The 18,785-nt window shown below is 39.9% G+C and overlaps 1 long non-coding RNA gene across 2 annotated transcripts; it reads left to right on the forward strand.

Annotated features, from left to right (window-relative positions):
• Window positions 1-612: 612 nt before the first annotated feature.
• LOC136009151 (uncharacterized) lies at window positions 613-17,065 on the forward strand. Of its 2 annotated transcripts, none has more exons than XR_010610364.1 (3): window positions 613-707; window positions 12,452-12,545; window positions 16,927-17,065. It is a non-coding gene; the product is annotated as an uncharacterized LOC136009151 (long non-coding RNA). The 2 variants fall into 2 exon arrangements; XR_010610365.1 differs by lacking the exon at window positions 613-707 and adding an exon at window positions 4,562-4,629.
• The last annotated feature ends 1,720 nt before the right edge of the window (window positions 17,066-18,785 follow it).

The following is an 18,785-nucleotide window of genomic DNA, read 5'->3' on the forward strand; positions in this document are numbered from 1 at the left end:
GTCGAATGAATGACTCGATTAACTTGCAGTACTTGCAGTTTATGGAAAAATTTTTCAAACTGGATATCAGAAGAGATGGTTAGGATTTAAAATATGACATTCTGATTCTTTGATCACTGCTTTAAAAGCAAAACACCAACCCATCAGGATTTTGAGACCTCTAAAAGCCTTCTTTTCCACTTGCCTGTGCATGTTTACAATACAAATCGCCACCACTTGATGTAAATTGACAGGCTGGCATAAAAAGCATGGAGCATCCTTTACATAGCTTCAGATAAAGGTGGGGATTTATCATGTAACTAGTTCTTATATTATACACTGGTTTGAGCTGTGAAGTACTAGGATGTCTGGAAGGCATTTCCAAATGACATGTTTTAAAATCAGTAAGTAATTTGAACACCAATAGTAAGTATGCTTACTCTTGCCCTGTTTAATAGTTTTTTTTCCCCAATGGTAAGAAAACTACCACACTCTTGTTACACCAAGGAGTGTCAAGGTTTTCAGCATATGTGGGACTTAAGTTGCTCAGCTTGTGTTTGGTAAGAGAAGGCCTGATCCTGACATTTAGATTTAACTTTGAAATGTATTTTTCAGTCAAAACATTGGAGGCAGTGAGTGAGTGAAGAGGGATTCTTTGAGAAGGATTGGGAAGCTGAGGGTGTTTCACACACTGCAGAGGAGACTGTTTATCCGGTTTTCTTAACTGGGTAAGTTGGGTATGATTTGCAAGGCTTCATGCCTGAAATTCTTGTACTTAAGTAAATGTATTTTAATTGATTTAAATGATCAGCTGTGTTTAAAACCAGAAGATTTGCTGTGTTCCAGGATTAAAGACAATGTCTCCTGCCCTATCTGAATAACTGATACTCAGTTTTGAGTATTGCTTGAAATCTGTAAGCCAGCAGTTTCCTGTTTTTAATATACTGTAATATATGAGGATGGCGGGAAGACCCTTGTGTTTTGGACAGCTTAGTTTTGTATTTAGTATCATACGAATAATGACATGAAGAGTCAAACTTTGTTGAACTAATTCCTGGAAACCTGAGAGTGAAGTTGTCCTTTCATCTCTCTTGGTAACATGTGCCAGTGCTATACTATCCTCTGCATGAAGAAGATTTTCCCGATGTCTACTGTCATCCTCCCAAACTACAGCTCATGGAAAAGTTTGAATCCTTCATCTTTGTAGCACCTGTTCAAGTAGTTTCAGGCTGCTATTACATAGCCCCTTATCCTCCTTTTCAAGAGATTGGACAAGCCCAGCCAGCATCCTGAATTTTGGTAAAGAAGGTCAGTTATGGCAATGGACAGAATGTAGAATACTGCACTTGGGGGTAAGGGGAAAGAGAAAACTCTCCCCCTATAAAGGGGTAGTTCCTAATGTTGAATGTGCTTCTGAAGCCTACTCACTGCCATTCTTGTCTGCAAATATTAACATAATATGCTTCCTTTTGTTACGTAGTATCTTAATGACATATTGTAGACTACTTCTTTTCCTTCTCATTGCATAAAGTCATTCTATTGCAGAATGCCTCAAACTTCACCTTTTCCTCTTTTTTTTGGGTTTAGGTTGACTATGTTCTATGCTATGGTGATATTCTGGATTCCAAAATAATATTTTGTTTACCAATATAACAGAAATGTTAGGGACAGAAACCTTTAAAAGGTCTTTACCAAGATCACCTTTAAAGATCCCTGTAGAGCTAAAAATTCTTACATAGTCTCAAGACAGAATTCTTCCTCTTTTTGCATTCCATGATTATGTGAATATAAAGTTTTGCTGAATTTTCAGCAAAACCCCACTTAGTTCAAAAATAGCACATCTCACAGGGATGAGAATCTTTCTATTTCCTTGCAGAATAGCATTTTACTGCTAATAATCTCTTAGCGCATGTTATCAGCAAACTAATTTCTTGCAAAGAATGTGTTTGTGCAGGAAGCTGTCACAGGAGCAGCATTAATGATGGTGGCTTCTCAGAGATCATCTGTCTTGAAGGAACTGAGCTGTTTTCTAAGTCAGGGAACATATCGCAACACATTGTCATTGCATGAGAGAAGATACACTTTCCCATAGCTTCCCTGCAGAAAAACTGATAAAGTATGGACTAAATAAGAGGAGAGTGATATGGATTGCCAGGCGCAAAGGGTTGTGATTAGCAACACACGAGTTGGATGCCAGGCACTAGTGGTGTACCCCAGGGTCCATAATAGGGCCAGTATTATTTAACGTCTTCATTAGTGGATGGAAAAAGTGCATCCTCAACAAGTCTGCAGGTAATACAAAGCTGCAAGAAGTGGTTCAAGGCCAGGCTGGATGGAGTCTTGGGTGACATGGTTTGGTGTGTGGTGTCCCTGCCCATGGCAGAATGGTTAGAACTAGATGATCTTAAGGTGCTTTCCAACCCTAACTATTGTATGATTCTATGATACCATGCAGAGGGACCTTGACAGGTTGGAGAAATGAACCACATGAACTTCAACAAAGGGTGATACAAAGTTGTGCACCTGGGGAGGCACCAAGACATGCTGGGGTTCCTGGTGGACAGCAAGTTGGACATTAGCCAGTAGCATGTCGTTATGGCAAAGGCAACCAACAGCCTCTGGTGCTGCATTAGGCAAAGCATCATCAGCAGGATGAAGTGAGGCCACATCTGGAGTTCTGGGTCCAGTTCTAGGCTCCCCAGTACAGGAAGGAGAGACATGGACATACTAGAACAAGTTCAGCAAAGGGCTTCAAAAATGGTGAAGTGATGGAGCATCTGTCATTCAAGAAGAGGCTGAGAGAGCTGGGACTGTTCAGCCTGCAGAAGAGATGGTTCAGGGGGATCTCATCAATGTGTATAAATACCTGTAGGGGAAGCAAAGAAGACAAAGCCAGGCTTCTCTGACATCATGTGGCAGGATGAGAGGCAATGGGCCCAAGCTGAAATTCAGGAAATTCCATGCCAATGAAGGATAAGATTTTTTTTTGGTAATGTGAAGATCACTGAAGACTAGAACAAGCTGTCCATAAAAGTTGTGGAATCTCCATTCTTTGACATATTCAAAACACAACTGGATACAACCCTAAGCAACCTACAGTAGGTAACCCTACTTTGATGAGGGGTCTCAGACTACACAGTCTCCACAGATGCCTTCTAAATCCAACAATTCTGTTGTTTTGTGATTCTACATATGTAGCATAGATGAAAGAAGGTTAAATAGTTCAAAGGCGAAGTTATAGTTGAACCCAGGCGTATCCCACTCTAAGCTACAGCTGACTGTTACTATAGCTAAATTAATAGAAAGATGCCATACTGAGGTCACAGATTAGGCTGTTTTTGCTGGAACAGTAATGAATGGTTATTAACTTTGACACAAGAGGTGCTCATGTTTCACGACTGTGTGGTCATCCACCTTGACTATACAGTTGTAATACCCCTATCAGAATAGTTAGCTGGCTATTTAAGCCAGTTAAGGCAACGTGTACTTAAAGTCTTGTTTAAATGTTCTGGCCTGGAAATAGTAAGCACACTCCTGCAGTTGGTGACACTAAATAAGCAGTATCAGTCACAAGGAGCTGATAGGAGAATGGGTGTTCCCACTCTCCTGCTGGCCCAGTTCCAGCCATTATGACAATAAAGTGGCTCTATCTTTGCATCAGATTTTCAGTGCATCTTAAAACTACATTTTCTGTAGCTGGCATAAGCAATACTATCCTGAGTCTTGTGAAATACTTTGTTGATAGTGGTCCAAGGGCTGTGATAAGTTTCAGCTATAACATAGAAACTTGGAAGCTGGGACAGAGCACCCAGCTCTCATTTCCCCTTCCCCTCATAAGGTCATTCCAGCAGCTGAGAATGGCTGAAATAGAAGTAAGCTTAAGCAGTGTGGCCTTTTTTCATACGGCTGGTTCCTGTATCCAGTTGTATCATCTAGATTCCCTGAGAGTCTGGGAATTCCCACAGTCAAGTCACAAGTAGCATAATTTCTGTATGCCAATAAAATTGGGTGGAAAAGATGGAGATTGGAGAGTGATCTGAAAGCAGGCTACTGAAAACTTCATGAAGTCATGAATATGTAAAATAGAGTGGTCTGTTAGGAGCTATTTCTGCTTTTAAGCTGTCTGAATGGAGAAGATGGAATAAGGTGTCATTTCTCGTTTTCTGTTGAAAGACCTGTAGCTATCCTCCCTTGGCTAAGTTTTCAGAGTTCAACGTGTTAAGTCATTACAAACACCAGCAGGCTGGGGCATCAGTTCCTGTACTCCTATTTTATACTATGCAGCTGCTGGAGGTGCTGAGCAAACAGGCAGCTGGTGGAGCACTGCCTGTGACCAGCAGCCTGCTGCATTCTGCACATGTTGCTGGGCAGAAACAACCTGGGGCCAGCTGGTGAAACCCACCTGCTTTCTTGCTTTCTAGCAGAGATGGAGGTATATAAATCAGCAACAGGCAGAATGGGGGAAATGGCTGTGTTTGCTTGGTCAGTGTGAAGCTCTGGTGTGTGCTACTTTGGTGTATTGGCTAGCAGTGCTGACATCGAAGTTGCTAATCCAATACACAGTGCTGCTGCCTCCCCTGACTGTAGGTTTTGAAAGTCAAATATCTTACTAAAGAGCTGAGGGAACTGAAGATAAGGAATAGCAGTCAGGTAGGTGATGTCAGTTGCCTAGAGAGAAACAGATAATCTGTCCATACTCTTCAGTAATATGCAGCTATGTGGGTGCCACATGCCAACAGACTATAGGCATGGGAGCCTGTAAGTATTGCTATTATTTTAATTAAAGGTTTATATGGTAGGTGTTACTTTCACCTGTTTCATATGATCTTTCATATGTGTCCTGGGTTCAGGACATATATGGGTTCAGGTTTAAACCACGACAATATGATCAAATAATAACCTGTAAATAGCTGTCAGGCTCTACCGTCTGTTCTAGCTCCCTGTATTTTTCTATTTTAAAATCCCAAAAATAATTGGCAGAGATGTCACCTAAAATCTAAAAATGATTTGTGGCTTGAGGTGAGCTCTGTGTGAACACTTGGGTGTTACACATGTCGTACCTGTGTATGTGTGATGCGGTTCTCTAGGGTTAGGAACCAGGATCTTTGGCATGGTATCCTATAAAATCTTTATATTCTCTTTTTTAGAAGAAAATGACAGTCTGTCAGATAGGAATCCAGCTAAGCGTGTCTTCATTGTTTCGAGAGATGTTCATTATACCCAGATTTCTTCTTTCTCTTGACCAATAAGATTGTCACACCTGTATTTCCTTGTAAACTTCCTGGTTGATGTGTGCAATATATCAACATCTACTTTGCTTGACTTTATCTCTCATGTAGGTATTATGCAGAACCAGTCCCACTTTCTGCTCTTACTGTCCTGGCTCAGCCCATAAAACAAATAACATTCTTGTAACTGGTTAATTAAAGTAGAGTCATCAAAAAGCCTAAGAATTGATGTAAGCAGTAGTAGGCTGCATCCTGAACTATGAGACCCTCCTTCTGGTGATTGACATTGCTATGTCAATGAAACTTAAGCATGAGTGCACTATAATAATAGGAATTTTCCAATTGTCTCTCTGAGGCAGTCAGGTAGGTTTTGAAATAAACCCACCCCATTTCTTCTGTTAAATACAGGAAATGTAGGAATACAAAACTTCTGATGCAAGTAGCTTTACCTTTTAACTGTTTCAGTTCCAGGCTGTAAGGTTTTCTGGGAGCTGTCATATTGTTTGAATCTATTAGGACTTCTGGCGCCTGTGCTGTGAAAATGTGTTGTGCTGCACCCTCAGTGAGGTGCTCTGGGGAAGCCAGTGGGACCATTTGCTGTATGTGAATTTGGCTAACAGACCTTGTGTCTGACTTGCAGTCTTTTTAGTTCCTTCTGACTTTGGAAATGAGGTGAAAAAAAAGAGTTTAACATTTTTTTCCCCCAGGTAACTGACACGTACTTTGGAAGACTAAAGATACTCAAAGCTGTTAATGTTAGAAGATTAAAGACGTTCATTTAAAATGTAAAGAAATGTTAAATTTACAGAACTGTGGGGGGAATGAAAATGGTGTTTTATGTTTACAGATAATTTCAGTTGTAGAGAAAAATTATTATTTTTATCACATGATCATGAGGTTTTCTTCCTGTCACTATCATTGCTCTTGTAAAGGAGAATGACTCCTTTTGCTCTGCAGCATGTGAATCTATTAGCCAGAACCCCTCCAGGAAAGCTGGAATTTTGCCTTTTGCCTTCATGGGGGCACACCATGTTGCCGTGCTTCTTTCGTGTTGCTTGTTTGGTGAGCAAACAAACCTTCTGTGACTTCATTCCATGACCTGGCTCAGTACTGTGCAGGGAGCCATAAGCTTCCAGCTTCTCTGTGCCACTTCCTCTTAAATCATTCTTGATGCAATTTCTAACAGTTTTTAGGTTAAAGCCAAACTGTTGTTGACCACTTGATGAAAGATCATTTTTGTAAAGGAATGCTACTGTGATGGTCTGTTACGGGGTTTGAGCCTAAAAATGACTCCATTTCTGCAGGTCAGCCTGTGTCTGAATCTCAGACTGAACACCCCTTGCTTTTTCTGACTGCACCATCTGGTGCAATAAATTAAATCAATTCTTGTTGCAAACTGGTTTATATAGAAAACTTGCTTGATGAAATGCTTTTGTTCAAGTGGAAGATACACTATGGCAGGAGCTGAATTCTGTAAAACCTTCCAGCCAGTTGCATGGCAATGCTGCTCTCCAGTTTTCTTTGTTTCACTGAATTCTGCCTGGTGAGTGAATTTCACTCAGGACGACTTGCAGAGCTGGTGAGCAGGAATATAATAGAGGCAGCCCTGGGTGTTGGCTCTCTGCTCTGTGGCACCATAGCAATTTAGGAGTGACTTTGTTTAATTAATGATCAAAAATGCTTTACTTGCTGCCTTTAGTTTTATTAGGGAAGGGGAGAGAGAATACATCTGTGGCTTAGCACAGTAATGAGGTTTAAGTATTGTGGTGGACAAACAGCAAAGATTTTTTTCTATCCATGAAGGACGATACCCTTTTCCTTTCGCTTTGTGTGTTTTATGCAGGGTGTTATTGCATTCTGAACATACTGGAGAGGGCATCCTAATGCAGGAATGCTGTTCTCAGTGGGCAAATCTGAGATGGCTGAGAGTTAATGGTGGGTTTAGTGTGCTGGTTAAACAATAGCTTGCAGCTAAGTAGTACAAATTGTTTTACTGCAATTTTACTAACAGGAAGTGAACTGGATATAAAACTAAATGCAAATAAAAGCTCCACTCTACAGTTCTGGGGTTTTTGTTATATTCTCCATTTTTAAGATTGCATTATTCTCCAGTTCATGATACACCAATGATACAGATATTAATGAAAGATCCTGGAGTATTTCATTCCCCATTAGCTGCAGGAGCTAGTGTTGATATTTTGGAAAATTAATGCATATTTGGAGTATGTAATATCAGTATTAGTTCTTTGTTTTAGTGCATGTACCACTCGTCCCATGGCCTATTCATAGCTTCTGCACCATATACAACTTCAAAACAACAATGGAGTCAAATTCAGGGCACTTTGACTCATTTATTTTTCAATTCATGCAGACCTTTGCAGATGGGTCAAAACTATGACTCAGGCAACCTTTTCGGAAAGGCAGACTGGAGATCCAGACAGTTATTTGCTGTCAACCAAACACCTTTAAAAAAAACTATTTGTAAAAATAATCCCAGTGAAGCTTTACACTACTTACTCTGCAGAGCTCCAGTGTGAAGCACAACAGCTTCACAGCTCTATCACTAAAGTGTTTTGGGAAATGCTAGGGTTTTTGTGCCTAGTATTTGAGTGTCTGATCAAAGAATGGGATTTTTGTTGCGTCAAATTGTCATTTTGAAAAAAAAAAAATTGCTTGGGAATGAAAAGTAAGACTTTAAAATTTTCTCATGCAAAAGAAATAATAATTATTTAGAAACAGTAATTATTTAGATTCACTTCCCAAAATGAAATTGTGTTGCAGAGAATTGCTTGTGCTGCCTCTTACTTGAGATCCAGTAAGAACTGGCAGTATGAAGAATTCTATAAGTGAAAACATGCATCAGTTACACAAAAAGACAAAAGTCAGTGTTTTAGAAAGGATTTAAGTGGGTGGACAATGTGGTGGGAGATTGGTTAGATGAAAGAAAATGGTGGAGAAAAAATGTGGCATGACAAGTGAAATGTGTAGTTCTTCATAGGAGTTTTCCACTATTGGTGGAAAAATTCCTCTAGAAAATTTTCTTTGTGGAATAAAGAGGGGAATTTGTGTGCTCCTTCAAGTGCAGTGAGGCCTTTGAAAATATTAGGGCAAAAAATTCAAAGCTCTGAAATTGTGATTTATTCAACCTGCAACTCCAGGATAAAACATAACTGAAATCTGAGGAAGCTGGGACTCAGCACTTGGGTCCACAATCCAGTTTTGTATATGGTGCTTACCATCACTGAATTTACTCTGGACTCTCTATTCAGTCACCTTTCTGTTCTTGATTATTAGAAACACTTAGTTAAGTATGGGTTAGATGCTTAGCACTGCATGATGACTGCAGCTTTTATCTTTCTGGAGGAATTTGTTTCGGATATGAGCCTGAGTCATTCTAAAGTTCTTGTTGGGCATCTACAACTTGGGTCATTTTTTTTTTCTTTAAAGAATCTCTACCACTTATGCCTCCAAAAAAAAGAAAACAAATAGCCAACAATTGTAAACTTATAAAATGATTCCTATGGATAAATTCAGTTATGAAACTTGTACTATTTCAATAGCAAAAAGAGAATTAGTATAAATGGAGATGTGAGAGCACAGAGTGCTCAGCTGATGTCATATCTGCCAGAGCTACTGGAGCAGAGCCATGTAGTAAATGCACACAGCAGTGCAGGAGTCAGCAAGTCACAACATAGTGACATAAATGTTTGGAAAAGCTTCTGCTTTTGAATGGGAAACCTTTGCTTATGTGATACGATACTGTGAGATATTTTAATCCCCAAAGGAATAAAACTAGCCTATGCAGGACTGTGATTATTTGGGAGACAGCAATGATCTTACTGTCATTTTGACAGATGGAGTGCATCACATTCATAATGATGGGTGATCAATTAAGTGCTTAGCTAGGTGCCTTTCTTCCTACACTGTCTCTTTCTATCACTGGAGAACTCTTTCTTCTTAGGTGAGCTTTGCTATATTTCTGAACACCTCTTCCGTCACCAGGACTATATAAAGAGTTTCACTTCTGCCAGACATAGTTTTAAGGTTAAGCTGTCTGAGGTATGCCCATGTATCATGCATAAATGCTCAGTTATGTCCTGGTTCTTTTCCAGTTTCTGGGGACTGGCTTTGAACTGAGGCATCAACTCAGAGTGAGATTTTAATCCACACCCTGAATGATCTGGGGGCAGGATGATGTGTGATTGTAACTCTTGGTTTTAAAAAAATGCAAGGCAAATTTTGTTACCTGCCTCAACATTTTTAATTCATTCCTTCATTTTTCATCTTTTCCAATTATGGAAATGTCAAGATTTAATAATCTTTAAAACCCTGTGCTTGTGGCATAGAATGTGGAAATATAGACCACGCTTGTGATGGAGTGTGCATGTGTTCAGGCATCCTGAACAGGATATGCTGGCACTAACTGCCCTGGAATTTTCTCTAAATACCTGCTTTTAGCTCACTTGCAAAGCTAACTGAGTATAGTTTCTCTATGTAAGCTTTAGCTTGTCTCGTATTTCTACTTGTCTTAATGACTAATCTCCTTCCAATGTATATGTGTTTAATCAGAGATGACCTAGGTCAGATACGTCTGCTGGAAATGTTCTACTTGCAACATGTTTTGCTACGCAAAAGTGATTCTGTTGAGAATTACTGCTATATAAATCCCTTTCAAAATACTTTTACTGAAGGAGAGAATATGTGTCAGATTGTGAATGGCTGTCTCCCTTACTTCCTCAATGTTTTCAAGAACAGTTTCAGGGATACAATATACCCATGCTATATTTACCCATGAAAGTTTCTGTTTCTCAAGCTGCTGCTAATTTAAGTTTCAGATAACTTCCTTTGGTATTAAGCAATTATTATAGGCTGATTAGATTGAAATAATTTGTCCTAAATCGCAGACCTGTCCTTAATCTGTTTACTTTCATTCCCATTATCTTTCTTGTTTCCAATAAATGCAAATCTCTCATATCATTTAAGCCTCCTCTACCAATTTCAAATTGTCATGTTTGTCAAATCTGCATTTTTTTCAACTTTTGTCTATGTGTGACTATACACATGCAGACTCCAGCAAAGACAAGGGGTCTTGCTGAAGCAGTGACACAGTAGGCCTCTTTCTCAATTAATATTTGGGAACAGGAAATGATCTCCTTTCATGGCCATTTCAAATATTTGAGCTCCATTAAGACCACTTCTTGCTGTTGCAAAATTTAAAAAGTCATGGACTTTTCTTATTGTTTTCTTTCTTTTTTGTGTTTTTTTTTGGGTTTTTTTGAAGAGTGACATCAAAACTCTATCCATCTGAGGGTCTTTTCATCATGGTCAACAGCCAACATTTAGGACTAACAACAGTGCCACTAGTGGCACTACCTTGGAGGAGAAATGCCAAAGCAGAGATAATGTCTGCTCCTCTATGGGTGAATCTATTCCAAACCAGTAAGTCATGTCTGGGAAGGAGGACTGTCAAGTTGAATGAATCTGCCCTTTGGAAAAGGATGTGCTGTCTTCAGTGGATGGTCAGACCTCTCGTTACAGTGCCTGGTGTGACATCCATGGTGTGGTTGGTGATAAGTGAATCACTGCCTCTCTGGCGAGGGAGAGGGTAAAGGATCTCTGCCAGCCCAGGCTGAGGAGTGTTTCAGTGCTGGCTCTAACTATATTTCTGCTTCCGGGGAGCCCAGCAATGAGAAACTAAATAACTGAGATAAGCTGCTGCAGTGGGGGAAGTACAGGGAGGTTTTTCACATGGTAGCCTGTTCAACAAAGCCCTTAAAGCCACTATTCCACATGGAGGAATAGCTGTCATCCTGACCTGGCTATTTGTTTTCTTATTTCTTGGTTATTGCAGATGAATATGCTGTCTTCCCCTACCTTCCCCCCTCCCGTCTTCTGTAATAATCTGGCCTTGATGGAGCAAAGGAAACAGCATACCCTATCAAATAGAGTGGTAGGGCATGGTTCTTGAATGCTTGATCATTCCTGTCATATTGTTTGCCTACACTTTTTGCATTGTAAATGCTCAGTAAGACCTTTGATCCCTAAGCTGGTCATACTAAGTTCATTGCTCAGAGTAAGGCCCTGCTGTGCGTTCACTGAACTTACTGTATCTGTGGAAAAGAATTAAGTAACACAGGCTGCTTTGTGCAAACTAACCTGGGAGGATAGTTATATTCTGGCAATCAAGCTTCAGCATCTCTGCCTGAGCCATGCCTCTGCGGAGGAGAGCAGCATTGCTGTGCAGGCTGGCTGCTGCAGCTGAACGCAGCGTTGCTGTGTTTGCCTAGCTGGGTGGATGATAGGAGACAAAGGGAAAGTGGATAGGAGCTCAGATGGGTTTCCTATTGTGCGTAGGATCCTTGACGAAGCACAGGAATTGTCATGCAGCCAAAAGGGAAGAAACCTGCTCTGTGCTTTCTGTGCTGAAAAGGGGTGGTTGTGACAGTCACCAACAGCAGTTCCTGGCTGTTTCCTTGCTGGATGCAGCTCAATGCTGGAGGAGAAAGAGAAGAGTCAGGGCCGTGATACACACACTTGTGTTATGAACTGCCTGTAGTGTAGGAAAGGATGCTGTTATCTCCCACAAATCCTCCCACAGACCCTGTAGGAGTAATTGCAACCACTCCTAACATGAATAATCTTGAGCAACTGTTTAGCAGAGACCACAATGAATAGCTGCATTGTGGAGGGTTTGGCTTGCTTCTGTTCTTACTGATGTTTCAGGAAAGATCTCAAGGTAAATGAAGGTAAATAGAATCTGTAATATAATAAACCAGACAATGACAGTGACAAAGAAATGTTGAGCAACCATCAAAACTGTGCAGAGACCAAAAGTTTGCTGTCATGGATACTTGCCCAATTCTGGGTTATTTTATTTGTGCAGCTAACTTTATAATACAGATAAAGACAAAGAGCTGTTTTAGTGAAAAAAAGCCAAACCCAAACCAAACCCAAACCAAAAAACCAAACCTCTACCATCTCTATCATTTTACATTAAAATAAACGTTTTACAGAGTTTGGTTTTTTTTTTTTTTTCTGGTTGTGCAAATTCCCTTGATGATCTGTCGCGGTGATAAAACAATATCCTTGTCACTTTGAGAAGAAATCAGCTGGAGAAGTATTTCCTTATTTACACCGCTTGCTGTAGAAGCTGCCACTCTTACCTTCTTTGATTCATTTACCAGCTCAACTATCCAAGTGGATTTCTTTGGTCATGACTATAATTCATTTTATTCTTTGTCCAGGGAAGTACCAAGACAAAATCACAACCTGCCTATGTGAGGTAGCTGCATGGTCCTGTGATATGAGAGTGAGTGCAATGCGTAATCACTGTTAAAGGTGAGACCAGATTCCCAATCTCCTTCTCTGCAAAGCTGTGCTGGAAAGTGGCTGCTAGAAGTAACTCAGACCAGCACCTTTGGTGCAAAGAACTTATTCTTTCACTTCACAGGTGAAGTGAAATGCATGGAGAGAACAGCCTAAAAAGACACGTTCTGCACTGTTGTCCTTTCAAACCTGTGACAGTTTCTCTTCCCTGTCGTTCCATCTTTCATTGGGTAGAATGAGGCTACACTACTTTTTTTAAATACCTGCGAGTGTGATGACCCTCCCTGCCCCTGCCGCCACTGACGGCTGACTCACGCTTCTCTCCTAGAGAGGCTTCTTTCTGAATTTGATTCTGAATCAAGTTTGGGAAAATATAATTAAAGCTATGCTGAGGAATTCCTCATTTTTGCTGAGGAATCTTATCCTTTCTTCCTCTGCGGTCTTCCATATTCAGTCTTATCTTTGATGCTGCTTTATTTCTTGGTTTGATGCTGCTTTATTTCTTGGTTTTCTTCTTGAATCAAAGGAAGATACAGATGTGCAGACAAGGTAACAATGACCAGGAAAATTGAAATGCCTGTGCAATTTTTTGAAACAAAGTAACATATATTGCTCTCTTAATCCTTAGTATCCAATGTTTTGCAGTATGTTAACTAATGGTTTAGTATTATTGGTTGCTAAATTGTCATGGCCATCTGTTGTCTCTCTTGCTGTCTTTCCTAAAGAATGATTTCAAATATAAAGATGAATTTCAGGTCCATGTGGTATCTGTGGTTTTGTCAAAATGAAAAACAAAAAAACAAACCCCACCAAAAACCAGCTGTAGAAAGAGAATACATTTTTCAAGCTTAATTAGTGTGCAGTGTGGCTACACTTATGTAAGTTACTCATATGAGTTACACTTGTATAAGTTACCACCTACTTACATCAGTCTAAAAAAAGAAATCAGTACTTTAATTCAGTACTTCTACTCTTGCCTAGCGCTGTGATTTCAACTGTGCAAGGTGCAATTTCTCTATTAAACAAACTAATCTTTATATGCTGTTCTATTCTGGTTGCACAAAGCCTAGCTTATATAGGAGATGAGTTTGAAAGTTTCTGTCATCATTGCATGGCAATCACCTTGGTAACTATGTGGATAACTAGAGAGAAGATTATAACCATCCCCACAATTTAACCACAGAAACACATTTACAATGTGTTTGATGCTTCACACAATAAGTTTGTATCTGTCTTATGGGCAATAAATTTAGTAATTAAAAATACTACCACCCGTTATAGGAGAGACAACATGTTACAAGTATGTACTTAAATTGCACTAAAGCACTTGATGTGTAGGTGTATCACAATAGGTCCTCATATGCTTGTGCTCACACAATTTCAGGTACCAATAAGGCATCTGGGGCATCTGTTCTAATTCAGGCTGTTTATGTTGACAGTTATTCTGATTTTAGAATAATACTGGTAACATTAGAGAAAAAAACTTGCAAGAAAATTTCAAGACTTGAACTAGTTGGTAATTAACTGTACACTGCAGAAAAGGCTCTGCTCTGAGGTGACCACTGTTCTTAAATAGAAATTGGCTCCATGTATGGTAGATGTAGTACCATCCCTTTACTCCTCCTGTAGCCTGCCTCAAGCTGTAGTGGTTACTCTGCCTTTAAACATAAGCTTCTCCCCTTAATTTGGACAAGGCCAACTAATGTTTATCTACATGATAAACTCCAGATAAAATCATAACAATCATGGGATTATGATTATTGTTTAATCAAAATGAACCAGGAACATAGTAGAGCAGCTACCGTAGCTTCCCTTCATCTAAGCAGAGCCAGTATAGTCTATGAAGAAAAGTGTATTTTACTTGTGCATTTATCACTCACGTGAAGTGCCATATGAGGGGTATAATGGTCAAAAAAGAGAAATATGCTCACATCAGCCTAACTCCTGCTGTTGGGCCCAGATTCTTCCCCCCATTACGGTCCCAGTAAACCCAGCAACTGCATGCAGAACTCTTAATTCCTCTGTTTGTTCCCTGTGGCTGGTGGCCAGGCACTTCAAAGAGACACCCACCTGTGCTGGTTATTTACAAAAGTTATGAGAGCCATGATGATGCCACTCATATGCATGCAAAGCATCTACACTTCTATACATGAAATACCCTTAGAAGTGCATTTTTTGGTCTAGATTTCATACGTGAGTTTTGCCAATGCAATCAAAATTCATGCATACAAATGCATAAGCTTTCTCCCCCCCCCCCCCCCCCCCCCGTTTTTGTAATTGTTTTTATAGATTTTACTTGGTTTTCAACTTTGCAGTTTCAGAATGTGATTGTCAGCCTGACAGTATTTTGCAACTTGCTGCTTGTAGTCACTGTAGTTTGGAATATTTCCATGATTTATCAGCATCCTGCCACCAGTGTATTCAGTCTACATGACTGAAATATGCACTTTGAGTAATGCCGAAGTATTTACTGGTGCTGGCAATACTCTTGTCAGACTTGGAACCACAGTTACTTCTTTAAATCTATTTTAACTTTACCAGGGGACATGGTAGCTACCATAAAACCTCTAGCACTGTAGTTAAGGCTGTAGTATTATCTGTTTACCACAGATATTTCTGGAATTTACTCTATCTCAAAGACATTGTTTATTCTGGGTTTGTTTGTGGCTCAGTAGAGCATGTTATGAAACTATATAGCGCAGGAAGAATTTTCCCCAGCTTTCTTGGTGAGTCACCCTTTCTCTGGAAGGACACGTATCTTTTGATTTGCTTCCGTGCAGGAAGGAAAGGCTTTATTCTTTAAGGTTTACGCATTGGTTATGAAATTGTGGATGTTCTTAATTTATCTTAATATAATGCCTTTTCCCCTTTAATTTCAAGAATTCAGATGACTAATAGAACACATTGCACAGTCAGAAAGGGGCAGCACTAACAAGTTTGTGCTTATTTTCATTCATATCAGCTAAATAAATGTACATTCTGTTCTTTGTCCTGCCACATATTTTTTGTGTGATCTTAGTCTGTCTGTATTTTAGTTCTTTCTGTATACAGAAAGCTAAACACTCTTAGCTCCTGTGACCCTCTTCAGGGTAAAAAAACAAAGGATCTGTCAGACTCTTTAATGCTACTCCCATTTCATAGGCAACCTTCAGGCAACATACCTGCCTGTGGATGATAGCGTTGACTAATGTTTAAACTGTCTGGTCCTTCGTGCTCTAGAGATGCCTTATAGCTGTACCTGGGGATGTAAAAGTTCAGCTCACCAGCTGTGCAGTCAATAAATCTGGTCAGGAAAGGCAGCCTTGAGGAGCTGCCAATAGTCATACTTGATGTTTAATATAGTAGATGCCACATGAACACCTAAAAGAGACTTACATCTGCACTGTAGCTTTCATAGAAATATCCTATGAAAGAATGCTTATTAATTTAAAAATCACTGTGAGACACCAACAAACCTGTTTCTTGGCTTTAATAAACAACAAAAAAACAACCTGCAAAGCTTGCTTTCTCTTTAATGGAGTTGTTCCACATTCTGTATCTTTAGTTCAAGAATACAGAACAATCCATAATATATTTTCACTGGAGTGTGGCTCCCTCTGTATTAATTTACTTGGTTATTAAATAAGAAAGGGAGTTTTTCCAAGGAAAGAAATGTTGTTTGGTTTTTTGTTTTGTTTGTGTGGGTTTTTTTTTTTGTTGTTGTTTGTTGGAAAGTATATGAATTAATAAGAACTAAAGCCACTAAGGCCATGAGGGAATATTGCTTTCTATTAAGGTGGGAGTGCTCCTCAGTAGGTGTATATACGTGATAACAGTAACACATATTGAATGTGGAGCTGTCTTCCAAGCAAAGCAGTGCAAGTCTGGGAGATGCAGGCTCTTGCATGGATCTCACAGTGCTATGATACAAATGCTCAACAGCTGTATAAAATCACAGCCCCACCTGCTTGCAGGCTTGAAGCAACAAATAACTTGGCAGATCAGGCCTTTTCTCCCCATCCTATACAGCACACCTCATCCTAGGGTGTAGCTTCTTCTCCAGGCAGTTACTGTTCTCTTCCCTGTGTGTGAATGTAAGCAGTGAAGCCAATGGTTTGTATGTCCATGAACTCGTCTCTTTCCAGCTGGCTGAGTGCTAAATAGCATCGTGGTCTCATGTGTGCCAACCTTTTACTAACAGTCATTGGGGATGTGCAGCCAGGGAGTGCAAAGCAGTAACAGGTGATCCTCAGTGTGCACAAAAAGGTAACAGAAGACACAGTAGGTCTTTTTGAAGGCTCTTTCCTGAAGCAATAACCAAATTAAGTACCAAAAAACTGCCTGAGGAGTGCTGTGTCATGAGCACTATACCTTGAAAAATCGTTACATGTGGTATTTTTTCTCGTTCTCACAGGCTACACTTAGACATGTACAAAGGACTTGATGAACATCTACTTAGGAACAGCGGAGTTGGAATCACAGGGGAATTTTCAATATGGCAGCGTGAACTAAAGGATGACTGCTGTATTTGGACTCCTTATTATAAAGAAATAGGGGAAGCTGTAGTTTTTGTGTGGCTTCCCTTATTCTGAAAGGATCAGCAAATATCCAGTACCTCCTAAAAGAAAATAGGCTGCTAAAGTAGATCCGCTTGTAGTGACTAGTGGGTCAGCTACTTTACAATACCTGGTAGCCACACAAGATGGCAAGTTATGAATAGCATGAGCACGTCGAAGAGCTAGGAAAAGGTATAAGTATATAGATTTTAGTCTGGAGATTTTCTGGTGGAAGAATAAATATTCATCCCCTTCTGATCCATGATTTGGACTTTTAAATTGCAATGGAGACTTTTTGTCTCCACCTGACTCATACTGTGGATCTGTGCATCCATTTGAACAAAGGAAGAAACAGAAGGAAGCAGACCCATGACTTGGCCAATCCTGTGGAGGACACCTCAGCATCTGGAAATTTCTTCGTGTCAGCCTTTGGCAAGAACATGTGTAGCATATGAAACAATCCAAAGTGTATCAGCCTTTTGCATTTTAAGTGCTGAGGTGTCCCACAGTCACTCAGCTCCATGGTACATAAAGGTATCGTGGCTTTTCTTTTGTTCCAGTCAAGCGCAAATATTTGCACATGGGAAAATGTTTTAGCTCTGCAGACTAATACATCAGCCATCTGCCTAGAAAAGCCAACACCCTTCTGTGCTGAGACGGATGCATGGGGGAGGATCCTGTTTTGTCAGTTCTCATATTCCTGTGCCTCACCTCACTGACGTTAAGTCCACGTTTGTTTGACTACCCTTGGTCTGATTACAACAGATAAGTCCAGACAGTAAAGTAGGTACGGATGTGTGAACAGTGGCAGTAAATTTGGTTTCCCGGAATTTGTTCATAGCAAAAGCAGAACTCTTTCATAGAAAAAAATCTGCTTCCACAGGTGACGCTATATTATGCTCATGTTAACATCAGCACCCATACATACAGTATACAGGTTATGAATTCTGTAAAAGCACACAGTCTACACATGTGACTTTCTTAGCTATTGGTCTGACTGAATTTATATTGTGACTGAATTTATTCTGTGTAAAACAACTTCTGCTCTCATACTAACTTTTTCAGTCTTATTCTTTTCTTTCAACATTAACCCAGACAATGGTGGACAAAAAAATCTGTTTAGTTTCAGTTAGCCAAGACACAAAAGGAACAGTTTCCCACTCTTTCTTAAGAGAGGGAAGTAAAGAGTGTGAATAAAAATCTGCCCACTAATCTTGTGAATAAAGCTGTATGGCAAGAAGGGAATAAAAGAGGGAGTAGTGCCTTATGCCACTCATTTCAGAGGAAAAAAGGGGGAAGAATCATGCTGTGGCTGTCATTGCACAGGCTACAGATGTATTATCTTATGCCAGAGCAATGAGACTTTAGTCAGAGGTCTGAGTTTCTGTTCCATCAGGCAAGTTATTACCTGGCAAAAAAGCCTTTGAAGGGGAGAACGCAGAAATATATTAGCAGCACTCAAATTAAGAATGAATGTTGAACTAAGCTGCAAATGGAAAATACGTGTGCAACATGCAGGGTGTTTTTTACCTGAGTATCTAGCTCCACCAAAAGGTCTGGATCTGAATCTTTACGAATCACAAAGATTTAGTCTGATTCCTCAGAGCTATGCTAATGACAGATTTCAGCCTGGTGGAGATTTGAGAAGGGAAATAAAAGGGTGAAATCTCCTTTAGTCACTTTGCAAACAGATCTCATATGACACAGAGGAATTTAC

Source organism: Lathamus discolor, chromosome 2 (genome assembly GCF_037157495.1).
Source record: "Lathamus discolor isolate bLatDis1 chromosome 2, bLatDis1.hap1, whole genome shotgun sequence".
NCBI lineage: Eukaryota > Metazoa > Chordata > Aves > Psittaciformes > Psittacidae > Lathamus > Lathamus discolor.